Source organism: Cervus canadensis, chromosome 8 (genome assembly GCF_019320065.1).
Source record: "Cervus canadensis isolate Bull #8, Minnesota chromosome 8, ASM1932006v1, whole genome shotgun sequence".
In the NCBI taxonomy this organism is placed as follows: domain Eukaryota; kingdom Metazoa; phylum Chordata; class Mammalia; order Artiodactyla; family Cervidae; genus Cervus; species Cervus canadensis.
In genome coordinates this window covers 11,694,273-11,720,091 of record NC_057393.1, presented here as the reverse complement: position 1 = coordinate 11,720,091, position 25,819 = coordinate 11,694,273, and the positions used below count along the sequence as shown (strand labels likewise).

At 42.8% G+C, this 25,819-nt stretch overlaps 1 long non-coding RNA gene across 1 annotated transcript; it reads left to right on the top strand.

Annotated features, from left to right (window-relative positions):
- On the top strand, positions 1-25,819 carry LOC122446116. Its single transcript, XR_006270773.1, has 3 exons — positions 1-103; positions 1,181-1,185; positions 25,782-25,819. It is a non-coding gene; the product is annotated as an uncharacterized LOC122446116 (long non-coding RNA).

The following is a 25,819-nucleotide window of genomic DNA, read 5'->3' as shown; positions in this document are numbered from 1 at the left end:
GACGGAGAAAAGACCGATTGTATCAACCAGTGACTCCACCCATATGTCCCCCTCCTTGGAACCCTCACACCCTGGGGAGGAGGGAAAACTAATTAACATTTCTGTAGGTTATGAAGTCCTTCCTTTGTGTATGGGCCCAGCAAAATTACGCATAAACATTGGCTGACAAACTTGGGCTTTCATCCTGCCTTCAAAAGAAGACTTTCGGACATTGCTGCCCTTTTTCTGTCTGTGAACCATGTTTACTACTGAAACTTTAGGGAAAGAGTTAAGGAAAGAAGAAAAAACATTATGTAAAAGGTTACTAACACTATGTTGAAACATTACCATGACAAAGGACTTCTTGGCTGGTTTGACGGTGGAATGGCATCACCTCCTCCTCCTTGAATCATCCTCGATAAACAAATTGGGCCTGAACAATGGGATGTTTAGAAACTTGCTGTCAGCATCAAAGAACTTGAAACTTGGACTAGACATTTCGCAGAGACCAGTAGTGGTCATAGTAACTATTTCTTGCGCTATAATCAGTCATATTTTATACAGGCCTGTGTCCCACTTACAATTTAATCTGTAACTTGTATTAATTGCCAATTTTGTGTTACTCCTGTTCCTTTCAATCATAGTACCTACAACTGGAAACAAATCAAATTTCATTTACATGATAATGACTCTCTGAATGTACAATTACTGCAAAAGAAAATCTTTGAAACTTTTTCTAAATGTCTGCCCTCTTCCACTAATTTGGAAACTTTAGCTGAACAAATTATCCGGGCTAGACCCACAAGGATGGTTTCAAAGTATTACTCACAGCGTCGGGTCCAGAACTGTAACTTTGGTGATTGTCTTGATAATTGTATTTGCTGTTTATCGTTGCCTTTATGTAAGGTTGGTTAATACTAACCAAACTCATTTGGTCAAGACCTTTCTTTTTTACAAATATAATAAAATAGGGGGAATTGTCAGGAAACATTAAAAAAAAAAAAGCACTAATTGTGTGCAGTTTAGTGTGATAGAAGAACATAATATATTTGTACTGCCTCCTGGACCCTGTTTCACAAAGACAATTTAAGGTACATAAGAAAACAATCAGGTATTGTTCTAACCACCGTGGCATTTGCAAATTATTTTTCCTCAATCAAAGGGCATTTTGAATAATTTTGTTGGCATTTCAAATCCCTAGTAAAAGTAGGAAAGCATATGGGGAAGAGCAATGGACTGGATTTGGATTCCAGTTTTTATATACCTTCTTAGAGACTTTGTGTATATAGATTGTTTAGACTCTCTAGGTAAGTTTCATTTTCTTCTTTCAATTACTTAGGATTTTTATGTAATTCTTTTCTGGAACCTATCAAAATAGAATTTTTCTTCTTTAATCTACTGATATAATAAGTTACATTAATAGATTTCCTAATGTTAAACCAATGTAGGATATTAAGTCATCATAAAATTCTATAATAAACCCGAATTGGTCACTGTGCTTTAAAAATATTTTTTTAGATTCAATTTGTTAATATATTATGTAAGGTTTTGTAATTTATATTGCTAGTAATATAGGTCAGTAATTTCTTTGTACTTTAAAAAGTTATACTTTGAATCAGGTTTATGTCTACTTCCCAAATGATTTGGAAAGGTTCTTCCTCTTCTTTTGTGCACGTGTGCTAAGTCATTTCAGTCACGTCTGACTCTCTGTGACCTTATGGACTGTAGCCTGCCAGACTCCTCTGTCTGTGGGGATTCTCCAGGCAAGAACACTGAAGTGGGTTGCCATGCCCTCCTCCAAGGGATCTTCCTGACCCACGGATCAGACCAGTGGCTCCTGCATTGCAGGCAGATTCTTTAGCCCTGAGCCACTGGGGAAGCCCCTGTGAGTCATGATTCAAACATCACAGGATTAGCTGTTCTCTGAAGGACAGATACACTTTATGGGCAAAACCATCTGGGCCTGGTTCCTACTGCAGTGGTGGATATTTCACAATCTCTGCTCCCCCAATTCTTCTATCTTTTCTTGAGTATATTTTGGTAATTTACAACTAACAGCCACCGATTTCATCTTGATATTCAAATTTATTGGCACAGATAGTTATTTTCATTGATTGTTTTAATTGCCCCTTATTTTGTCTCATTTCTGATATTTATTACTTTCCTACTTTCTTTTTTCTCCTTTCTTTTAAAAGAATTAATTAATTTTAAAATTGAAATATATTTAACCTGGGCTTCCCAGGTAAAGAATCTGCTTGCCAACACGGGACATGCAGGAGATGCAGGTTTGATCCCCGGGTTGGGAAGATCCCCTGGAGAAGGAAATGGCAACCCACTCCAGTATTCTGGCCTGGGAAAATTCCATGGACAGAGAAACCTGGCAGGTTATAGTCCATGGGGTTGCAGAGAGTCAGACACGACTGAGCGACTAAGCAGTATAATTGACCTAGAAGATTATGTTAGTTTCAGGTGTACAACATAATGATTTGGTATTTGTATATATTGTGAGATGATCACCACAGAAAGTCCAGTTAGCATCCTTCATTGTAAATATCCCCCCAGGTTTCTTGAATTGTTCTGCTTGCTAGGAATTTGTCTTCATCATTTCAAAGGAATTATTCTTGATTTTCCTTATAACTTGCTTAGATTTTTAAACAGGAAATAAATTTAACTTTTGGGTTAATTATATATTTGGTACACCAAATGGAGGTTATTCCAGAAAGGTCATTTGTTACTTTGTCTACAGCCCCCACCTTGACCCTTCTAAGTAGAGTTTAGAAGAGTCAGGACAGGGAATTAGGCACAGGAAAATGAACACCAACTGGACTGGGAAGCCACGTGGAGGATGGGATTTGTGACTTTATTATCGCATAACATAGGTTCTACAGCTGATTTGTTGGGGAGAGACAGTGCTTAGCCGCTTGAAGGCAGTGTGTAGTAGTTAAGGTTGAAACTTTGGACAGACCTGTGTTTAAATCCTGGCTCTGTCACTTACAAATGGTGTGACTTTGGGCCAGCCCCTTGGCTCTTGGGTCCTTATTTGCTTGTTTGTTGAGGGAAGATCAGATAAAATATGTGAAATCTTTTAGCTCAGTGCCTGGCACATAGTTAACCTTAATGGGTGGTAATAGGAGTGGTAATTCTTATTGGTCTAGTATCTCGTCAGATCATAGTCTCAATTTCTTATTCCCAAAAGGTAAGGCTCTATCCCTTGGAAGTGAACTCAGCAGGCAGATCTAGAAACACTTTCCTTCTCTTGGTATGAGCCATTTCTCTATTGTCTTCTGGAGTAGGAGACAGGCTTAGATGACCAGATGTGGTCTCTGCATCTTCCAGTTAGCTCATCATGTTAGGCTACCTTTGTTAGATAACCTTGCTTCTGCACCTTGAACGCAACAGTAATACCTGGGTAACAAAGCTGTAATGACTTTATACTAATAGCTGGTATATTCAGGGAACTCAAATCCCGCATTCCAACTGACCCCAGAGCAAATACTACATAAACCCAACAATTAATAGCCAAAATATAAACTATAATCACACAAAACAATACAAAAATGCAGGCACTTGAAAGCTGAAACTCCCTATTGTAAATCTTGGATCAATGAGAAATCAAATGTGTGATTACACAATGGAAGGAAAAAAATTGTATGACCATTTCATGTTAAAAAGCAGATTGATGACATTAAATTGTATCATATTAAGAAAAGAGAAAAAGCCCATGTATTTGGTGTCAGAAGTCCTGTGAGTAAAAACATCTCAGAATAGATATTCATTGAATGCCAACCATGTGCTCAGCACTTTGCCAGGGGTCCCTGCCCTCCAGGAGGGTCTGGGCTCAGAGCAATAAAAGACAGGCAGTCAGGCAATGGCAGGTCACAGCAGCTCAGCGAGCTACGAGCAGCAACAGGAAGGCGACAGTCACCACTTGATTTATGCACCAGCTCCAGGAGGGCAGTCCAGAAACATTCTTAATTAAATATGATCTGTCCTTATTAGTCAGCTTTTCTCTCTCAAAGTTTTGAAGAATGCCTAATCATAATTTGCTTTATAATCTTGCAGCAGGAGATGCCAGTAGGCAAAATAATACTTCAGACGTTGTAAGATGGTAGGGTTTGAGATGCTGCTGTCTAGATGTTTCATGTCCAGACTAGCACTTTAGGCATCTCTCATTATTTCTCAACTTTCAAATGTGTTTTGCTAAATATGCCACTCTTTTCCCTCATTACCCTGCAATATCATTTTTCTCTTTTACCAAGGGTGATATATAGTTTCAGAATGCAAAACACATGGCACCCACTAGGATATGATCCAGTTCAGGAAGCCCTTAGTCATCTCTAGTTGGGTACCAGTCACTCACTCTGACACGTGCAGGGAGGCTTTCACAGGTGTGTTTACAGTAGATGTTGACAATGAGCTAGGTAAAAAGATAAAGATAACAAGATAACACACAAAGGGTTGTAGGAGTCTAGAGTAGTACCTGGATGCATGTCTAGGCTGTAGGACTGCATCATATAGAGTATATTCCACTGTATTATATATAGATAGATAGATAGGTAGATAGATAGACAGTTGTTCAGTCAATCAGTCATATCTGACTCTTTGCGACCCCATGGACTGCAGCTTGCCAGGCCTTCCTGTCCATCATCAACTCCCAGAGTTTACTCAAACTCGTGTCCATTGAGTCGGTGATGCCATCCAACCATCTCATCCTCTGTCGTCCCCTTCTCCTCCTGTCTTCAATCTTTCCCTGCATCAGGATCTTTTCCAGTGAGTCAGTTCTTTGCATCAGGTGGCCAAAGTATTGGAGTTTCAGCTCATCATCAGTCCTTCCAATGAATATTCAGGACTGATTTCCTTTAGGATGGACTGGTTGGATCTCCTCGCAGTCCAAGGGACCTCTCAAGAGTCTTCTCCAACACCAGAGTTCAAAAGCATCAATTTTTTTGGCACTCAGCTTTCTTTATAGTCCAACTCTCACATCCATACATGACTACTGGAAAAACCATAGCTTTGACTAGATGCACCTTTGTTGGCAAAATGTTGTATAGTTTCTGCTATACAACAAAGCAAATCAGCCACACGTCCACATTTATTACCTCGTTTTTGGATTCCCTTCTCATTTGGGTCACCACAGAGTGTTGAGTAGAATTCCCTGTCTCTTCTCATTAGTTATGGACTTTGTACATGGCAGTGTATATGTCAGCCCCAATCTCCCAATCCATCCTGCCCCGTGTATCCCCTCTTGGTGCCCTTATGTCTGTTCTCTATGTCTGTGTCTCTGTTTCTGCTTTGCAAAGCAAATGGCCTTGTGTCTTCTGATCTTGTCACTCCTCAGGAGTGGCAAGTCCATTCATTCTAGGGCAGGTATTTGTCTACTAGACCGATATTTCACTTGCTTTCCTTCTTCCTGGCTCTGGCAGATTGTCTCTCTCAAAGGCAACATTAAAATATCTGTTCAGATTTCACAGTTCAATTCTGAATGTTTCGGGAGCCTTGACATTCCCTATCCTTATTTACTGCTCTGAAATAATTGGATGCACCATTTGCTACTGAACTTAACCTCTTTTAATTTGCTGTTGATTCCCTATCTATCAGTAAGTAAGACTGCTGTTTGAGAAGCCACATTGAATAACAGAATGCCCTTCAGCTTCTGACATGCCAGACTTCCATCGATGTGACTGAATTGTCTAAGAGCAGCCGTAGGTTTCCCGGATTTGGGGATGTGAGATTTTTCTAATATTGTATTTATAAGTGTAAACTGAAAAGGCCTTGGATTTTCTTTCTCAACAGTATGTTTGGAGAGGGTGCTTTCCTTGGTAGGAGAGCAACTTGGTAAACTTATTGGGTAAGGCTAGAGCTTGTTTGGAATGAAATCTTTATGATGTTGTCAGCAGAAGATTGTGAGCTGAGCTTGTAGGAACAATGCCTGGTGTGAGGTCTACAGGCCACATCCTGATGTAGGACAGGTAAACATAATTATCCCCAAAGTACATGTTCTTAGCATGCACCTGTAGAGATAAAACTCACATCCAGTCATTTCTCTAGATTATTCTTTTTTAAAAAATTGTTTATTTATTTGCTTTATTTTGGCTGCACTGGATCTCTGTTTCTGTGCACGGGCTTTCTCTGGTTGTGGTGAGCGGGGGCTACTCTTTGTTGCAGCGCGAGGGCTTCTCATTGTGGTGGTTTGTCTTGTTGCAGAGTGTGGGCTCTAGGCCTGTGGGCTGCAGAAGTTGCAGCACACAGGCTCAGTAGTTGTGGCCCATTGGCTCAGTTGCCCCGAGGCATGTGGAATCTTTCCAGACCAGGGATTGAACCTGTGTCCCCTGCATGGACAGGTGGATTCCCATCCACTGGACCACCAGGGAAGTCCCTAGATTATTCTTGCTAAAAAGCAATTCTCTATTTTCTATGATAGGAATCTCTCAGAGAAGATGGAAACTGAAAATGAGGAGGGAAGGGAAGGTGAGAGGTAGTGGATAGGAGGGGAAGGGGCTCCTTAATTGACGCTCCGAGGAATCTCTGCCAATGGCTCTCAGACAAGTCCTTGGAGAATTGGGCTTTAATGAATAAGAATGAGGATTGGGTTTCCCTGGTACATGGGTGACTGGAGACATAATTTTTTCATATATATTCCCAATCACTGAGTGCTTATTGTGTGCAAGGTACTAATTAAATTTTGATTAAAAAGTTGTGAATCTCCAATTTCCAGGAATTTACAAGATAGAGAGTGTAAATGAGAGACCCAGAAGACTTATTTTCTAAGATCTCATTGAATTTGCTTGTTTTTTTTGCTAAACGTTTCATTTCCTTACTTCAGATGATAGCTGCTTTTAGTTCAGAGCTAGGTTTGGCTGATTGCAGGAAATAATGGCAGGGACAAAGCCTGGGAAGTCATTTATTCTAAATTTAAGACTGAGGTGAACCATTCCAATGAAGTCTGGATTCGTATCTCCTGTGAGCCAGTGGACAGTCTTCAGATTCCCTTGAATTCATAATGATAGTGATGTTCACAGAGCTCTTCTGATGTGCCAAGCATTTTGCTAAGTACTGATGTGGGTTATATCATTTAATCCCACAACAGCTTTAGGTGGAAGTGCAATTTGTGGACACATCTTATGTATAGGGAAACTGAGGTTCATGAGTCAGAAGTAACAGGGTCAGACTTCAGTCTAGGAAGTCTGATTTCACAGGCGGCACACTCGAAGGTCTTGCTGGACAAATAAGTGGATCTTGTCCACTGCCTTGTTGTCTATTGAATTATCTGAATGATCTCATTGTACAAGCTCACGAGTGAGCAATAGCATGTTATTCTGGAATGTTAGAAACTATGGCTGTACAAGGGGAGCCAGCTCTTATTTAAGGAAACAGACTTGTTAAGAGTGAAGCTGGGTCATTCCCCAGCTTCACTCTTGCTGCAGTGCGGCAGTGCTTGCACTTGGTCATGCCTCTCCTAGAGCAATAAAACATAAAGAGACGCATGGGACTAAACAGGACTGTGTGCAGGCGCAGTGCAGGCGGGGCAAGTTCCGGACCCAAAAGATACAAAGAGACCAAAAGGTAGGAGCATAGAGAAAAACAGAGTGTTGGGAGCAAACGCAGTGTACTGAGCATGCCCCCTGCACACAATATCAGCTAAGCGGCAGGCAAAACATCTAAACCACACCTCTGGCCCAACCCCTGGACACATCCCTACCCTCACCCCACACAGGGAACAAGCTTGCTCCCCCCTGGGGGGCAGGGAGCAAAGAAAGGAACCTGTTGTTTGTTCTTGCTCCCTTGCTGTTGCCGCAGGAGCCCCAATAAAGGCTTGCTTCGGAAAAACAATTGAAGCTGAGGCTAGTGTGTGTGAGTGCTAAATTGCTTCAGTTGTGCATGACTCTTGGCAACCCTATGGACTGTAGCCCATCAGGCTCCTCTGTCCTTGGGATTCTCCAAGAATATTGGAGTGGGTTGCCATTCCCTTCTCCAGGGGATCTTCCCAACCCAGGGACTGAACCTGAGTCTCTTATGTCCCCTGCATTAGCAGACAGGTTCTTTACCACTGAGGCACTGGGGAAGGACAAATAAAATATAACACTTCTCAAAAATCTGCAGGACTGGTGGGAAGAGTCATTTAGGATCATCCAAGTGAGAATAAAATAATTGAGGAGTCAAAGTGTTTTCAGGCAAAGATTCTGCTGGGCTAGATGGAACAAGTAGATGCAAATTCTCCAAATGGCTCAGAGATATATTGGTCATGATTCAGGGTTAACCATTTGGCTTAACCTCGTGCTTGGGGACTCAGCTGGAAGCAGAATGTCTAACAGGTGCTTTACTGGTCTGGATGGAGGCTGTCCTCCCCAAGGCCAGAGTGAGAAACAGTAGGTTGTTCTTTATATCCTAGTGCCGAGGAGAGATGAGATGGTGAAACGACAGTGGTGGCAACCTTGAGAACAAGATGTGAAACTTTGGTGTCCTTGAGGGTAGTTTTTGAGTTCTGATAAGTAAGTAGTTCTTTCTCAACCTTTTCAGTGATGTCAGAAAGGTCAAAGTTGAGAGCAATTTGAGAGTCAAAGCAAAAATGTCAGTCACTTTTGTCTTGTTTTAAAACAAAAATGTCAAGAGTTCGCTAGTGATATGCAGAGCAAGAACGGCCAAGATAACTTGGGTTCAAGGATAGTATTAGTCATATACAGAGGATGAGATGGTTGGATGGCTTCATCGACTCAATGGACATGAATCTGAGCAAACTCTGGGAGATGGTGAAGGACAGGGAAGCCTGGAGTGCTGCAGTGTGTGGGGTCGCAAAGAGTCAGACACAACTGTGACTGAACAACAAGTTCATACACTGTGCTCTGGGATGCTTGAGGACTGTCTCTGCTTCAGGTCCAGCTCTTTGGTGTGGACCTAAACTGAAGGGGGACCCTCAGGAGCGTGCACGCACCATGGTACTAGGAAGAAGAGATTTAGGTGGGAGGAGTGAAAGAAGTTCAAGTAAAATTCTGACAAATTACCTCTCTTTTGTGAGTCATTCTTGTTCATTATTCTTTTAGTCTCTTTGATCTAATGCTGCTGGGTTAGTAGGGCCTGAGGACTGAGAGACAAGCAGAGATGTCCACATTGTCTGCTAGCCCTGGCCTGACATTGAAGGCATTACTCTGACGTTGGTGCATTGCTCACCTAGGACCTGGGGAATGAGGTCAGATGCGAACATGATGCTGCAGCCCTCGTTGGTGATAAAAAATGTGAAAGTGTCAGCGTGTCTCTTGTACACATTCCCCAAGAAGCTATGGACAATGAGCTGGGACCCAGAATGGAGCTGGAAGGACTCAAGGCAACAGGAACCTACCACTTCTTTCCAAAAGAAACAACTAACTGTTCTGAGAGATGCACAAGGTGAACATAATTGACACAGACGAAGTAGAATGGCTTTATTCTTATTTTGCATCTCTTCTCTCTTACAGAAGAGATCCTCAAAAACAATGGTAGAATACATATTGATAAAAAGGGAACTAGAGTTAAGAGCCTGAATTTCTCTAAATGATCTCAAGTATCTTGAGGGAAAGAAAATATTTTCCAGGGGATCTGCCGGTGGGAATACCCAACCACTGGGAGTGGATTTGAGAAACTGCAGTGTTAGAGGTTGGAACCCTACAAAAGTAGTTTTGATTTTTGAAAAGGAAATGACTTTTCAAAAAGGGATGACTTTTCTCCCCATAAATTATAGAATGGTGAGCTTAACAGTTGAAACCAGACAAGATACCACAATAAATTATTAAGGGAATTACTTGTGACCACTTAAAACTGAACATGATCAATAGAGTTAGTGTGGATTTACTAAGAATAAATCAAATCTGATCTTATTTCCTTTTTTCTAAGTTACTAGACTCAGCTGTCAATTACCTAGTTAGAGTTTAGCAAGGCATCTGACAGGGACATAATAATCATCAGATAGAACAGAATATTGTGTCAGGGATTTGTATAATGAGATGGTTTCATAACAGAATCACTACTCAAAGGATATTGATTAATTGACTTGGTCTCCCTGTAGAAGGTGTCTAGTGGTGGGCTACAGGGCATTGTGTAACATTTAAAAATGCTGTACTTGGCATTTTCATTTCAAAGCCTAAATGCTAGAATGGACAAATAGCAAAAGAAGGGAACATAATTTGAGAAAAAGAATGATTTTGGAAAGATCAGATAAGTTAAGCTATGGACCAAGACCAAAGTATTTCTTTCCCTATTTTATGTGTAGAGTAGGTTGTGGAAACAAATAAGCCTAGAATATTATAATGTCACATACACAACAGATGTTTATTTCTTGTTCACATAACAGTCTGAGATAGATGTCTGTGGTTAGCTGATGACAGGCTCCTTCCATCTTGTGGCTTCTTCCATCCCTGAAGGTCTCATTAACATCCTCCTCTAGATGTGCCTTCAGGAGAAGGGGAAGAGTATGTTTTTTTTTAACTTTATTTTTATTATGGAATATTTCAAACATACAAAAAAGGAGGGAGATACTAAAGTTTATCCCCAATACTCATCACTCAGCTTCAACAATAATGGATTTAGGGCCACACTTGTTTCTCTGGTCCAGATTTTGGGGACAAGTTTACTCCATAGATGGTGTTTTGACTGTTGATGATTATGCAAAGGTTTGTATGTGGTGATGTTCTGTCTTTTCTTGCTCATTTGTTAGCCAGAATTCCTCTAAAAAAAAGAAATATTTTTCATTAATGATTTGGTTATTCTGATGTCACACTTGTTTCTTAAACACCTTGTGTTCATAATATATTGGCTACAACTAAGTCACGTGACAACATCTAGCTGCAAGGGAGCCTGAGAAGTGTAACCTAGCTGTGTGCCTGGGAAATAGAGGAAATGGATTTTGGCCAACAGCTAGCAGTCTCTCCTGCAATTACAGAAACAAAGTAGGTCCATACATGCAGCTGCTCCATTTAGAATGAGAGGGACATGGCTTAGCAGCAACAAGAATGGAAAAGACTCAAAGGAGGTGGTTGACCATAACCTCTATGAGGGACTGCTGAGCTATAGCTGCCAAAAGAGCTAATAAAATCCTGGGTGCACCAATAGCAGGTCTACGACACTTGGGAGTTGTTGAGAAACCACACAGATGCTGAGAAGGCAGTCAAGACTGTTGGCAGAGTTGGCAATATTTAATCCAAAGATTTAGATGGGACTTGAGAGGATTCTGAAGGGCTGTTTTCCAGAAAAGGGATTAGGCTAGATCTGAGTGGACCTAGGGGTAAAGAGGACGTACTGGGGAAGAATTACAAGGAAGCAGATTACAGTTGAATACAGGACCACGGTCTCTTGTTTGCTATGATTTATTTTAGGAGTTAGGTCAGAACGAACTGCCTTGGAAAGACTGTGTCTTCTTGATTGCTGGAGGGTGTGAGTAGAGATTTGGGCACCACTTGGTAGAGATGGGGGTGGGGGCTCAAGAGTGGATGTGTGACTGTGCTCGTGTCTAGAGAGAGTGAAGGTCAGATGAGCTATGGGAAGTCTCGCGTGTGTTAACTGAGTGGAACTGCATGTCCAGAAAAGGGTATGCAGTCCATGGACAAAAGTATATATTTAATCATTCCATTTGAGGTGACTTTTTTTCCTTAAAAAATTTTTGTTTAACTTTCGAGTGAACTTTTTGCTTAAAGAAAAATGTAGAGGGGCTCAAAATGGACTTGATAGCCATTTATTTCTGTGTTACCTCAAGGGTCATTTACTTGTTCATTCCTACTCTATTGGAGCACACCTTGTTCTCGGATTAGGGAACAAAGATAGGTAACAGGTGGGACTCATTCTTCAAGGTTTTAGTTGGAGAGAGAGAGGCTGATGTGCCCAGGAGTAAAGGTGCTTCTCTGTGGAGGGGAGTGAGGAGGAAGGATGAGCTAGGTGGGCCGGGAAGTGTGGAGAGGTCTGGCAAGTGTCCGGGGTTTCCCTAGGAATCGTACAAGGGAGATGCCCTAACTAAGCCTTGAAGGCTCTGTAGGATTTAATCAGGGCAGGGGAAGGACATCCCCTGGGGGTCCCTTCTCTGGGGACCACCTGAGGGAAGGGAGTGACAGAGTGAGTGGGGCATTTTTAGGACCTGGTGGTCCAGGAGCGTGAGTGGGACAAGCCCTGGTGAGACTGGAGGGCTGGCAGGGATGAGGACTGAGGGAACCGTGCTGAACACTGGGGCTTCTTTTGGCCGCTCTGCGCAACTTGCAGGATCTTCTTTCCTGGACCAGGAGTTGAACCTGTCCCCGCAGTGGAAGCGTGGAGTCCTAACCACTGGATCACTATAGAATCCCCAGACTGGGGCTTCTTCATGAAGACTTTTTACTTGATCCCTTAGACGAAGGAACCCCTTAGGTGGACCCTGAACTGGGAGTCGCACCCTGATCCTGGGTCCAGCTCTGCAGATATCAACCTTCTGACTGCACAAAGCCCACTTCCTGTGCTTGGCCTGCATCTGTGGCATGGAAAGAATGAGTTAGGAGAAATATGGTGGCTGGTTTGGAGTCAGATGGCCGGCGTTCATATCCTGCCTCCTACTCATATTAGTTGTTATTTAACCTGTGTGCCACTTAAGTGGTAAAAGGGGAATAATAATGGTACCAACGCCAGAGCAGTTTATTGTGAGAATTAAATGAGAAAAGCCTTGTAAGGTGGTTACTTTGTACACTGCTGGGACTTCATTGAGTATTCATGCTCAACACCCGGTAGCTGTTCTTTAGACCAAGTAATTAATGTTAATAGCTACCATTTCCGACCACACGACAGCGTGGGGTGGCAGTTTCCAGTTGGTGTGGAGGAGTCTCGCATTCTTGGACACACGAAGGGGCTGCCCAGTGGGAAGCAGGTGGGCAGAGTATGGCACCTCCCTCTGCTGGTATTAGAGCAACTCCCCCTTTACCTGTTTTAAATATTAGGCCCCTGGCGGCTCAGGTGGTAAAGAAACTGCCTGCAATGCAGGAGACCTGGGTTTGATCCCTGGGTTGGGACGATCCCCTGGAGAAGGGAATGGCTACCCACTCCAGTATTCTTGCCTGGGAAACCCATGGACAGAGGAGCCTGGTGGGCTACCGTTCATGGGGTCACAAAATGTTGGACATGATTGAGTGACTAACACTTTGACTGTCTTTTTCAGCATTTATGTGAAAAGTCAGTTGCCAACATACCTTAGGACACCATTGTACTAGATGACATCTAGGTTTCCTCATGGCTATAAAATTGTATGATTTAAAATTAAAAGAGGATATGTTATCTTTGGCTCCTCAGTTCAGTTCCGTCACTCAGTCGTGTCTGACTCTTTGGGACCCCATGGACACCAGGCTTCTCTGTCCATCACCAACTTCTGGAGCTTGCTCAAATTCATGTCCATTGAGTCGGTGATGCCATCCAACCATCTCATTCTCTGTCGTCCCCTTCTCCTCCCGCCTTCAATCTTTCCCAGCATCAGGGTTTTTTCAAGTGAGTCAGTTCTTCGCATCAGGTGGCCAAAGTATTGGAGTTTCAGCTTCAACATCAGTCCTTCCACTGAGCACTCAGAACTGATTTCCTTTAGGATGGACTGGTTGGATCTCCTTGCAGCCCAGGGGACTCTCAAGAGTCTTCTCCAACACCACAGTTCAAAAGCATCAATTCTTCAGCGCTCAGCTTTCTTTATAGTTCAACTCTCACATCCATACATGACTACTGGAAAAACCATAGCCTTGACTAGACAGACCTTTGTTGGCAAAGTAATGTCTCTGCTTTTCAATATGTTGTCTAGGTTGGTCATAACTTTCTTTCCAAGGAGCAAGAGTCTTTTGATTTAATGGCTGCAGTCAACATCTGCCGTGATTTTGGAGCCCAAGAAAATAAAGTCTGTCACTTCCACTGTTTCCCCATCTATTTGCCATGAAGTGATGGGACCAGATGCCATGATCTTAGTTTTCTGAATGGAAAGGGAATGCTTCTACCCAAATGAATGCATCCCTAGTGTGGAATTTTCAGACTCAGACTTGGGTAGGGGGTGTTTTGGGGACAGAAAAATTTCAACTCATCAGCTGTCACTGCTTCAGCTGGGATTTGTCCTTTTTTTCCACCAAGGGTCCCATGTGTGCAGAGGGTGTGTGTGTCCAGGCCTCAGTGTTTAATGTATGAAGAAACTCTGAGCCCCACTCTGTCTGATTGTTAACCGAGTTCTTACTGAGGAAGAAAATGTCAACTAAGGGACTGTCCAGGAGAGCACAACCTCCCCCAGGAGACCCCAGCCTTTAGCCTGATGATAATTATGGTTGTTATCTATGTCCATGCCCTTCTTTCTGAAGCTGATCCTGGGCCAAGGACTCAGGCAGAAGCAGTTCATGTAGGTGTGCTCCTGGGAGCAGAAGACTTGCTGCCTTTGTACTTGCATTGCTTTGCTGGGAATGTACTGGTTAATTCAGCTTCCTCGAGTAAGAACCAGCAGTCTCCTGGGCCTCAGTTTTCCCATCTGCAGAAAGGATCGATGAGCTGCAGAGTCTCTTCAAGGATTGCACTTCTGCTTCTAATACTACCTTCTGAGCAGGAAACACACAATGTACTAAGGAAATTTTCTAGAAGGAGGAGAAGCCAGTTAAATTGTAATCGAATGACAGATCCAATAATAACCATGACCTATTGGTTACCTGGCACTATGCTAGGCGTTTTAAATAGAGCATTTCTGTTTTAAATAACAGGCTTAAGATGGGAGCCTGCTCAGTCGTGTCTGACTCTTTGTGTCCCCATGGACTGTAGCCTGCCAGGCTCCTCTGTTCATGAGATTTCCCAGGCAAGAATACTGGAGTAGGTAGCCATTCCCTTCTCCAGGGGATCTTCCTGACCCAGGGATTGTTCATCAGGTGATGGAGAGTTTATTTCTACTTTTTGACAATTTTTAAAAAAAAACGCACAGGGTTTATTTTCCTTTCTCATAAAAGAACAAAAGGCAGCCATCCAAGGCTTGCTATATTGGTGATTCCACAATATAAACAATCTCCAAGCTCCTCTCTTTCAGCTTTTTGGCTATCCTGAGTAATGCTCCTATAAACATTCATATACAAGTCTTTGTGTGGGTAGATACTTTTGAGTGGAATTGCTGGGTCATGTGGTATCGTTTATGTTTACAAATGGCACTTCTGATTCTTCTAAAAATCCTGTGAAGCAGAAATTTTTATTCCCATTTTACTGATGCTAAGACTGAGGCTGGAGGTGGTTAAGCATCTTTTCAATGTAACACAATTAGCAAGTGGCTGAGCCTGGATCTGAACCCAAGTGAGTGAGTGAAAGTTGTGTCCAACTCTTTGTGACCTCGTGGACTGTAGCCTGCCAAGCTCCTCTGTCTATGGAATTCTCCAGGCAAGAATACTGGAGTGGGTAGCCGTTCCTTTCTCCAGGGGATCTTCCCAACTCAAGAATCGAACCCAGGTCTCCCGTATTGCAGGCAGATTCTTCACCAGCTGAGCTACCAGGGAAGTCTTCCCAATTCCAAAGCCTGGGGTTCTTTCCACTGTGCTCTGTGGTCAAGGCTTAGCTCTGCTGCTGGTTTGCATGCATTGATGCAGGAAGGCCACCATGAGCTTGTGAAATCAGCTTCCTCCACGTGTCTCTCACCTCCTTCAGGTCACAGGACTATTTCTGATAGTAAGTCCATGGTGTAAAGTCCACTGTGAATGGGACTTACATGGAATTCTCTCTCTACAGCAACGATGAGGTATTTAAAACACGACTGGACCACCACCTAAAGGGTAGACATTTTCCTTACGAATATCCAAGTTGTAAGTCACCCATTGCCAACTGTCACCTGCATTTTCATCCCCCATTAGTTCTGGTCCAGCAAGTCCCATGCCCTGAACATAGCAACAAACTCCTGTTTCCTCTGCTCCACTGCTGCCGCCGGATTGTTGCTACAACAACGCACACCTCTGACAGCTCTTGGCAGCTTTGTGGGCTTCTTGTTGAGTTATTCTGATTTTCAGGTCTGGAGAGCATGCAGCAGGTGGTATGACCTACACTGACTCTTCTAATAGTGTGTCTAGGAGTTGCTGAACAGAGGTTTCAGCCACAGGACAAAGCTATGCACTATGTGTGGGGCAGTTTCAGAGGTGAAGGTATTTAACTGCACTGATTCCCCCCCCGCCCCGAACGTTGCTATGTGTAAACAAGTGATTTTGCTGAAAGCACTTCAAAAATAAACTCATAACCATACTTTACATTTATTTATTGTAGCAGCCCTCTCTAAGGAGCCAGCTGCTTTGCTAATATTTAGGACCATTAATTCTATGGGCTGAGTCAGGGAGCAGACAGGATTATTAGGCAGCCATATTTTCACTATGAAATTTATATGAGATAAGGAAAATTTGCATAAGCCTTCCCAACACAATCATTTTAGTATTTTGATGCATTTCCTTCCAATCTTTTTTTCTTTTTCTTTATGCACAGGGTTGAAATCAAATCTAGTTCTAGGCATGTTCTGTGCTGAGCTGTTATATCTGACTCTGTGACCCCATGGGTTGTAGTCTGCCAGGTTCTTCTGTCCATGGCATTTCCCAGGCAAGAATACTGGAGCAGGTTGCCATTTACTTCTCCAGGGAATCTTCCCGACCCAGAGACTGAACCCATGCCTCTTTGTCTCCTGCATTGGCAGGCAGATTCTTTACCACTGCACCAACTGCCTGGTTCTAGGCATACTGTGTACACAATTTTATATCAACCTATGACTTATTATAATTGTACAATATTATGTGTATTATAATTTTCAAATTATTACATTATTTTTATCACCATTTTAAAAGGTGCCAACACATGATCAGATAATAAGGTTGTTTATTATTTGCTTACATCAGACGTTTAGATTACTCTTGTGCATTGCAGTTATTTCCTTAGGAGGAATTCCCAAAGGTGGAATTTAGAGGGATCTCTACTATCTGTTGTCAAATTGTGTTCCAAGAACAAGTGAGTTTGTTTTCACTTCTCTGGGCAGGATGGGAGTGCTGGTTTCAGCATATCTTCACCAAGTTTGCCTGTCTGGTGTTGGAAGGTTCAAGTGTTGGGTGTGATGTTGGGCTCAAAGAGAAGATAAAGACTGCCTCTCATCTCTGGGGAGGATGTCCTGGGAAGGCAGAAGACTCGTCTTAAGCAGGGGGAAATTGGGATATGTATATTATAAAAAGCAATTTATATCAATTACGCTAGAGGAAAGACTAAGTACTTTCTGTTCTCCCTGTAGAAAGTGATAGACATCATTGTCTCATGGCAACGTGAACAAAGATTATGCGGCCAGCAATGTTGGAAAGTAGGATTGTAGACAGATGACAGGCAGTTAGTTAATAAAAAGTGTGGTTTTATAAATTGGTTGTAGATGGTTTCCAGGTCTTACTTTTTAACTTTTTATTAAAATTTATTTTTAAATTTGTCATTTCTTTTCTCATCCTAATTATCCAGTTTGCACTGAAATTTGTGTTTGTATTTTTAAATTGTGGTAAAAAAAAAACACATGACATGAACTCTACCCCTTAACAAATTTTTAAGTTATAGTACTGTATTGTTGGAGGTTTCCCAGGTGGTGCAGTGGTAAAGAATCTGCCTGCAACACAGGAGACGCAAGAGACACAGGTTTGATCCCTGGGTTGGGAAGATCCCCTGGAGTAGGAAATGGCACCCTGCTCCAGTATTCTTGACTGAAAAATTCCAAGGACAGAGGAGCCTGGTTGGCTACAGTCCATGGGGTCACAAAGAGTAGGACACGACTGAGCACACACTGTATTTTTAACTATACTCAAATTATTGTACAATGTATTGGCAATTATGGCCTTCCCTAGTAGCTCAGCTGCTAAAGGAGCTGCCTGCAATGCGGGAGACCTGAGTTCAATCCCTGGATTTGGAAGATCCCCTGGAGGAGTGGATGGCAACCCACTCCAGTATTTTTGCCAGGGAAATCCCATGGACAGAGGAGCCTGGTGGGCTACAGACCATGGGGTCGCAAAGGCTCGGCCATGACTGAGTGAATAAGCAAGACACAGCACATTGGCATTTATAAAATTATGTCTGTTGAAGAAGGTTCCCCAAATTGTATACATGCAAGGCTTACAAACCTCAATCCATTCTTGTCCTCGGACTTTCCAAAGTGGCATTTTAAAGCTACATATTAAAAAGAAACTTTTTATTTTCTCTTCTTTTTTTTTAAGAACAGTTTTATTGAGATATAGTTTATATACTATATGTTCACTCTTTTTTTTAAAACAAAGATATATTTAAAAAAATTATTTATTTGTTTATTTATTTTTGGCTGCGCAGGGTCTTCTCTTCGGGGCACTGGCTTCTCATTGAGTGGCTTCTCTTATTGTGGAGCACCGGCTCTAGGGCTCGTTGGCTTCAATAGTTTTAGTGCAGGGTCTGAGTGGTTGTAGCCCAGGGGCTTAGTTGTACCAAGGTGCCAGGAGCCAGCACACGAGATCCTACCCATGACAAGGTCATGAGGGAGAAAACCTGACGGGCAAGGCGGATCAGGTTTTCAAGGATTCCGAAAAGGCTAGCTCACGAGATCCCACCCATGACAAGGTCATGGGGAGAAAGCCTGATGGGCAAGGCGGATCAGGTTTTCAGGGATTCTGAAAAGCTGCCCCAAAGCTGCCCCCGGCGCTCACCTTAAAGATGGTATCTGTTCTTCTGATGCTTGCTTTAATAAACTACTCCCTAATTTCTGTGACACAGGCAGAAGGCCTTCCCCCATCTCTTCCCAAATAAGAATCAATTTAGAACTTTAATCAATAAGTTTCCCAGGTGGTGGTATTTTATGAGATTATCCAGCATGAAAGGAGTGTTTTAATTTAAACTCTTTTGTTGGTAGTTTGTTAGCCAAATGCATTTATGCCCTTGGTACTAATATGCATGATTGCTTATAATATTTTAATCATAAAATAGAATTAAGAATCTGATATAAAAGCCCTGATAGACATAGAGCATTTTTGAGGGGTGAAGGAGTTTTATTAGAAAATATAAGAAAAACTTATTATAAAAGTGGTTATTGGGTTAACGTTTGCTTGCTGTGTTTTTGCTTTTAGTGTGCTAAGGCTGTGCTGTGGAAACCACTGTTAATATAGTTAAAGATCTGGAGAAATAAGAACTTAGCCCTAGTGTGGTAACAATGAGATGGTTGTTAGTTGTCAGCCAAGAGTGCTAGGCAGAAGCTGCCTCACCAAAGTCGCAGAATCAGTGTGGGGTAAACTTTTTAGATAAACGCAACTGACAACTTCTGCAGAAGGATTAATTTTTGTGTTAACAAGGTTATACTTCCACTCTGTACTTTTGCCCTATGAGACTGCTACCTTTCAGTTAAGGTCACCATAGAAACAGAAAATAGGTTTACATTCACCTGACCTGCATAAAATGTTAATAGGCCCCAAGGCCAGAAGATAATGTACAAGACCCTCATAAACAAAGAAGTATGCAGAAAACACCCTGGTTTTGTGAAGGACAAGCTGACGTAATATTAAACTATCTTCCCTTTAGAAATGTACTAACTTAGGGTATAAAAGCTATGGTAAAAAATAAAGCATTGCCAGACTCTGCCAGACTCTTTGCACCCCCGTCTGGTCATTCTCTCTCTCTCTTTCTCTCTCTCTCCCTCACAGACTGGGCCCTATCAAGGCTGGTCTCACGTGTCTTCTATCTCTCGCAGACGCCGTTCATCCTGAGGGTACCCTCTGGATCCTGCCGAGGCTGGACCCCGGCACCAAGGGATGTGGAATCTTCCCACACCAGGGATTGAACCTGTGTCCCCTGCATTGGCAGGTAGATTCTTAACCACCCATCACCAGGGAAGTCCCTATATGTTCACTCTTTTAAAATATGCAATTCAATGGTTTTTGGTATATTCACAAAGTTGTTCAACTATCATAAGACAATCTTCAGAACATCTTCATTACCTTCCCAAAGAAATCTTATACCTAGTAATAGTCACTGCCCACTTCCCTCTCCCCTGGGAAACACTACTCTAATTTCTGTCTCCATGAATCTTCCTACTTTGGACATTTCATGTAAGTGGAACCATATAACATGTGGTCATTTGTGACTGGCTTCTTTCACTTATGACGTCTTCAAGGGTGATCATGTCATAGCCTGTATCGGTACTTCATTTATTTTTTTATTACTGAATAAGATTGCATTGTATAGATACACCCCATTTTGTTCACCCATAAATCAGTTAGTGGGAATTTGGGTTGTTTCCACCTTCTGACTATTACAAATAACATTGGTATGAATATTTATGAGCAGCTCTTAGTGTGGATATGTTTTCATTTCTTTTGAGTCGATATCTCAGAGTGGAATTGATGATTATATGGTTACTGTATAGTTAATATTTTGAGGAATATCCTGTCAGGCTGTCACGGCTAACGCCATGACAGGCAGCCTAGATTAGGAGTAGGCCTGGTTTAACATAATTATCAGGCCTCCTGGAGCCAGCCAATCAACATATGCCTAGCAAGAAAAAGGGAACCTATCAGGGGAAAGCTGAAAGCCCCACGTTGGTCCAACAAAAATTACCTTGCAACTGTGTAACCAATCTGCTTGCGCCAACTACCTACTGTGTAACCAGTCCGCTTGCGCCAACCACCTGCTGCTTTTTTTGACCTAATAAATACCCGAGAGAACTGGGGCTTGGGGCCTTTTTGTCCTCACACCCTTGGTGAGGGCGGGAGGCCCTGGCTCGAGTCAGTAATAAATTCCCCTATTGCAAGTTGCATTGTTTCGAGGAGTCTTCTTTCCCGACCGGGGACTCGGACTACGGGCAGAACAATCCAGATTATTTTCCAAAGCGGCTTTACCAATTTATAAACTCACCATTACTTGTTAATGTCTATCTTTTTGGATTTAGCTATCTCAGTGGGTATGAAGTAGTATCTCCCTCCACACTTAATTGATGTTTAATATGTACACTTACATCTATTCAATGTTAATGTCATTAACACACAGAAGGGCTTCCATTACACTGAGCCATTACACTGAGATTATAGGGATATGAACACATCCATTCATAAGTGGGTCTGGATACATATGAGTTTAACATGTAAACTAATTTAAACTCGTGTTTAAGCCCTCTTTGAACTCTTGGCTCAATTTCTTAAAACCCAAACTACATTTTTGGCTTTAAAAATCCAGACAATATGTAAACCCTTCTTTACATTTCACTGCAAGACAGTCTTTTTGAGTAGGGACTATTCCATCCACCCTCACCCAAATTTTCCAGCCCAGTACATCTTCTTTGCATTAGTACCACTTTCATAAGAGTGTTGTAAGGATTAAATGAGACTATGTATGTCAAACACATAACATAGTAAGTCTTCAACAAATATCAACAACAACAACAAACACGATAAGAACAGGTAGGGTGTGCTGATTGTGAGGAGAGAAGTCTCACTTCAGGTCAATTCCTAGTCTTTTGTACCCAGATTTTATTTTATTTCAACTATGTTGAAATAGGAAGCATTTCCATAAACTTCCTCCCATGACTGGTTTGTTTTGTTGGTTGGGGTCTAAAATCATCTTAGTGATGTGAGCCCTTAATTTCCTTGATTAACTAAGTCCCCCAGAGCTGGAAAGCCCGCAGCCATAATACCCCCACTTGTCCCCGGCATTCTAGTCACCCTCTAGCCATTTCCTGAGCTGGAAGAATTATTGGGCTTATCATGGGGAGTATATTTTGCAGCCTGTGAGGGAACACTGCCTACATCCTCTGAGTCTTTTGTTATCTGAAGACTGTCAGCTATGTTGTTCAATAAAATGAACCTTCCCGCCAAACTTTCCTGGAAAGGCAGTTCGCCAAACATCACCTTTAATAACCCTCAGGCTATAAAAATCCAACAATACCTGTGTCGAAACCTGTTACAGAGAAGACAAACTGAAAACTCAGTTGATAACTCTTTTGAAAGTGCATGCACATACTCCTATTCAACAGAAATCCTGGTTTCACCTTTCAAATGTATCTCCAAATTAAACTTGTAAATGCTTTAAACCTGGTCGTTATTTGTTGATTACATTCCACGGACAGAGCCCTGTGCTGGCTTTACTGAGAGGGTTAGAGATATGCCGCTTGCATAAAAACGATGAAATCTTGTGATCATCTTGTGATCTTGGCCTGCAGAAAATCACATGTGAGAAATAACAGCAAGGCAGAAAAACAGAAATGGAGGCAATTCATATCTTTACCCCATCTCTTGAGAAATGTCAAAGGGCAGAGAAGAGTCTTGATGTGCAGTGAAACATCTTAAAAATCCTCTGTAGAGATCTCTGTCATGTACAATTTTTCTCTTCTGCCAGATGGTGGCTCCTGAAAGCCTTCTCTGTCTTGTCCAGGCCTCTCCTGGAAATCAAGTGCATGCATCGCTTCCCTTGTCCCACCATGGCAGTTCTAAGAATGTCTTCTCTCCCCTCTGTGTCCTGTCCCTCCTGTTCACTTCCCCTGTCCCTGGTCCTTCTCACAGATTGTTGTTCGGTTGCTAAGTCATGTCTGACTCTTTGTGGCCACATGGACTGCAGCATGCCAGGCTCCCCTGTCCTTCACCGTCTCCCAGAGTTTACTCAAATTCATGTCTATTGAGTCAGTGATGCTATTTAACCACTCATCCTCTGCTGCCTCCTCTTCTCCATTTGCCTTCAATCTTTCCCAGCATCAGTGTATTTTCAGAGTTGGCTCTTCACATCAGGTGGCCAAAGAATTGGAGCTTTAGCAATAGTCCTTTCAGTGAATATTCAGGATTGATTTCCTTTAGGATTGACTGGTTTGATTTCCTTGCTGTCCAAAGGACTCTCAAGACTCTTCTCGAGCACCACAGTTTGAAAGCATCAATTCTTTGGCTCTCAGTCTTCTTTATGGACCAACTCTCACATCTATATATGACTGCTGGAAAAACCATCCATAGCTTTAATTATATGGACCTTTGTTGCCTGATGTCTCTGATTGACTGGTTTGATTTCCTTGCTGTCCAAAGGACTCTCAAGACTCTTCTCGAGCACCACAGTTTGAAAGCATCAATTCTTTGGCTCTCAGTCTTCTTTATGGACCAACTCTCACATCTATATATGACTGCTGGAAAAAGCATCCATAGCTTTAATTATATGGACCTTTGTTTCCTGATGTCTCTGCTTTTTAATATGCTATCTAGGTTTGTCATAGCTTTCCTTCCAAGGAGCAAGCGTCTTTTAATTTCATGGCTGCAGTCACCATCTGCAGTGATTTTGGAGCCCAAGAAAATAAAATGTCACTACTTACACTTTTCCCCTTCTATTTGCCATGAAGTGATGGGCCTAGATACTATGATCTTAGTTTTTTGAATGTTGAGTTTTAAGCCAGCTTTTTCACTCTCCTCTTTCACTTTCATCAAGAGGCTTTCAGTTCCTCTTTGCTTTCTGCCATTAGAGTGTTATCATCTGCATATCTGAGGTTGTTGATATTTCTCCTGGCAATCTTGATTCCAGCTTGTGCTTCATCCAACCCTGCACTTTGCATGATGTACTTCGATTTAACTTCGCATATAAGTGAAATAAGTAGGGTGATAATACACACCCTTGTACTGCTTTCCCAATTTTGAACAAGCCTGTTGTTCCATGTCTGATTCTAACTGCTGCTTCTTGACCCGCAAACAGTTTCTCAGGAGACAGGTTCTTATAGATGCTGGTCTCCAAGTATGATCCCAAGGGACCATGCTTCTAGTAGTATGCCCTGTGTGGCCCCTTCTCAAATCAGAGCTCACCCTGTAAGACGCTTATAATCAACAGTAATGTTGCTGATTGCTCTGAGGCTGGGTCAGAGAAAGCCTTGCAGCTTCTGCCTTGTCTTCATGAAAAATCTTATTTTGAGGGAAACCAGCTGTAGAGGTTAAACAACGTCCCTTAAAAACTCATGTCCACCCAGAAATTACTTGGAAATACTGTCTTCACAGATATGATTTGTTATGGGTATCTAGATGACATCATGCTCGATTTAGTTAGAAAGTGAAAGTGAAGTCACTCAGTCGTGTCTGACTCTTTGTGACCCCATGGACTGTAGCCTACCAGGATCCTCAGTCCATGGGATTTTCCAGGCAAGAATACTGGAGTGGGTTGCCATTTCCTTCTCCAGGGGATCTTCCTGACCCAGCGATTGAACCTGGGTCTCCCGCATTGTAGGCAGACGCTTTACTGTCTGAGCTACCAGGGATTTAGTTAGACTGGGTCCTAAATCCACTGGTACCCTTGTAAGAGGACAGGACACAGAGAGACAAACACAGAGAAGGCCACGTGGAGTTAGAGGCGAGACTGGAGTGATGCAGCTCGAGGCCAAGGGACCTGAGGATTGCTCACAGCCCCTGAGAGCTGAAAGATCCCATCCTTCATTTACTTCTGTTTGTTTCAAAAGTACCTGGTGTTTGACAGAGATGTTTTGCAGCTATGCTTTGAGAGCCATGCAGTGGTCCACTGCCCCGATTGGGCTCAGACTTGACCACAGGAATGTACCTGCACAGATGAGACCTGGACTTGTCTGGAAGTTTTCTTTGCTTCCTTGCTATGCTAAGCTCTCTGCCCAAGGCAAGGGTCTGTACTCTGCTAGGCACAATTCCACGTGCAAAGAAGCACGGAAGACTATGCATGCTCCCGCTGCCTCTGGAAACCTCTGCTCCTTTCCTAGAGCCCTGATGTCACTTCTTCTCCTACCCCTTAATATTCCCACCTTCCCTTTCCTTCGGGGAGAAGGTGTTTTTAGAGCAGGAACCGTCCCTTCTCCAGGCTTGATCAATGAATAAAGTTTCTGCTCTGCTATGCCAACGTGATGTTGCTCAACTGGCATTTGCAACTCAGGGCAAAGGACTCAGTGAGGGGTCCCCACCCTGTTGGGGATTATCAACACCACAAGTTATAGAGAGGCAAGGAAGTCTTCTCTTAAAGAACCTCCAGAATGACATTCTGTTGCTTAAGCCACACTGTCTGTGGCAATTTATTACAGCAGCTCTGTGAAACGAAGGTGATATGGAGCAAACGGCCTGCTGCCCAAAATGCATAGAAGCCTATGCTCTGGCACCTGCTTTTGAGAAACGGAAAAGCTTCAATGAGACAAGGAGACAGGAGGCACGGCTCAAATCTGTGTCCCCAGTAGAAAGAGGAGGGGGATATTTCATAAGAGTTGGGGTTTGGAGGCTGCGAATCAAGGAGAAACATGGCTGTTTACAAAGTTTAAGGCAAGCGATGGGTTCTTACACACAGGTGCAAGCACGTGGCTTGTTTCTTCCTGGGTTGCGCGTGCCCATTTGCCCAGAGCTGGTATGAAACTCCCGGTGCAAATCCGAGCTGTGACTTCAGAAGGCCGCCCCACCTGCAAGCAAGTCTCTTCTGCACAGACTCTGATCAGCTGTCTTGGCTCCAGCCGGTTTCGGCCACTTCTGTCCTGTTACAAACGAAGTTGATTTCCACAAGCTGCCTCCCCATCTGTCCTCCTGGAAGACAAGGTCCAGAGTTGGTTAGTCACCAATTTCTTTAACCCTCTGGGGCATAGTTTAAGGACACCAGCAGTACCCCAAAATGTTCTGGAGAGGCCCAGGCAGGCTGGGTGCAGAGACACACGTGCGGGTCTGGATGGCCGCCAGCGGTAGGCATGAGGCCGTCATCTGAACATCTGTCCCTGTGGACCCTTCTTCAGCTGACCCCAGCCAGGATCTGAGTGCACCTGGAATGGTGCTGGAGAAGACTGTTGAGAGTCTTGGACTGCAAGGAGATCCAACCAATCAGTACTCAAGGAAATCAACCCTGAATGTTCATGGGAAGGACTGAAGCTGAAGCTCCAATACTCTGGCCACCTGATGCGAAGAGTTGACTC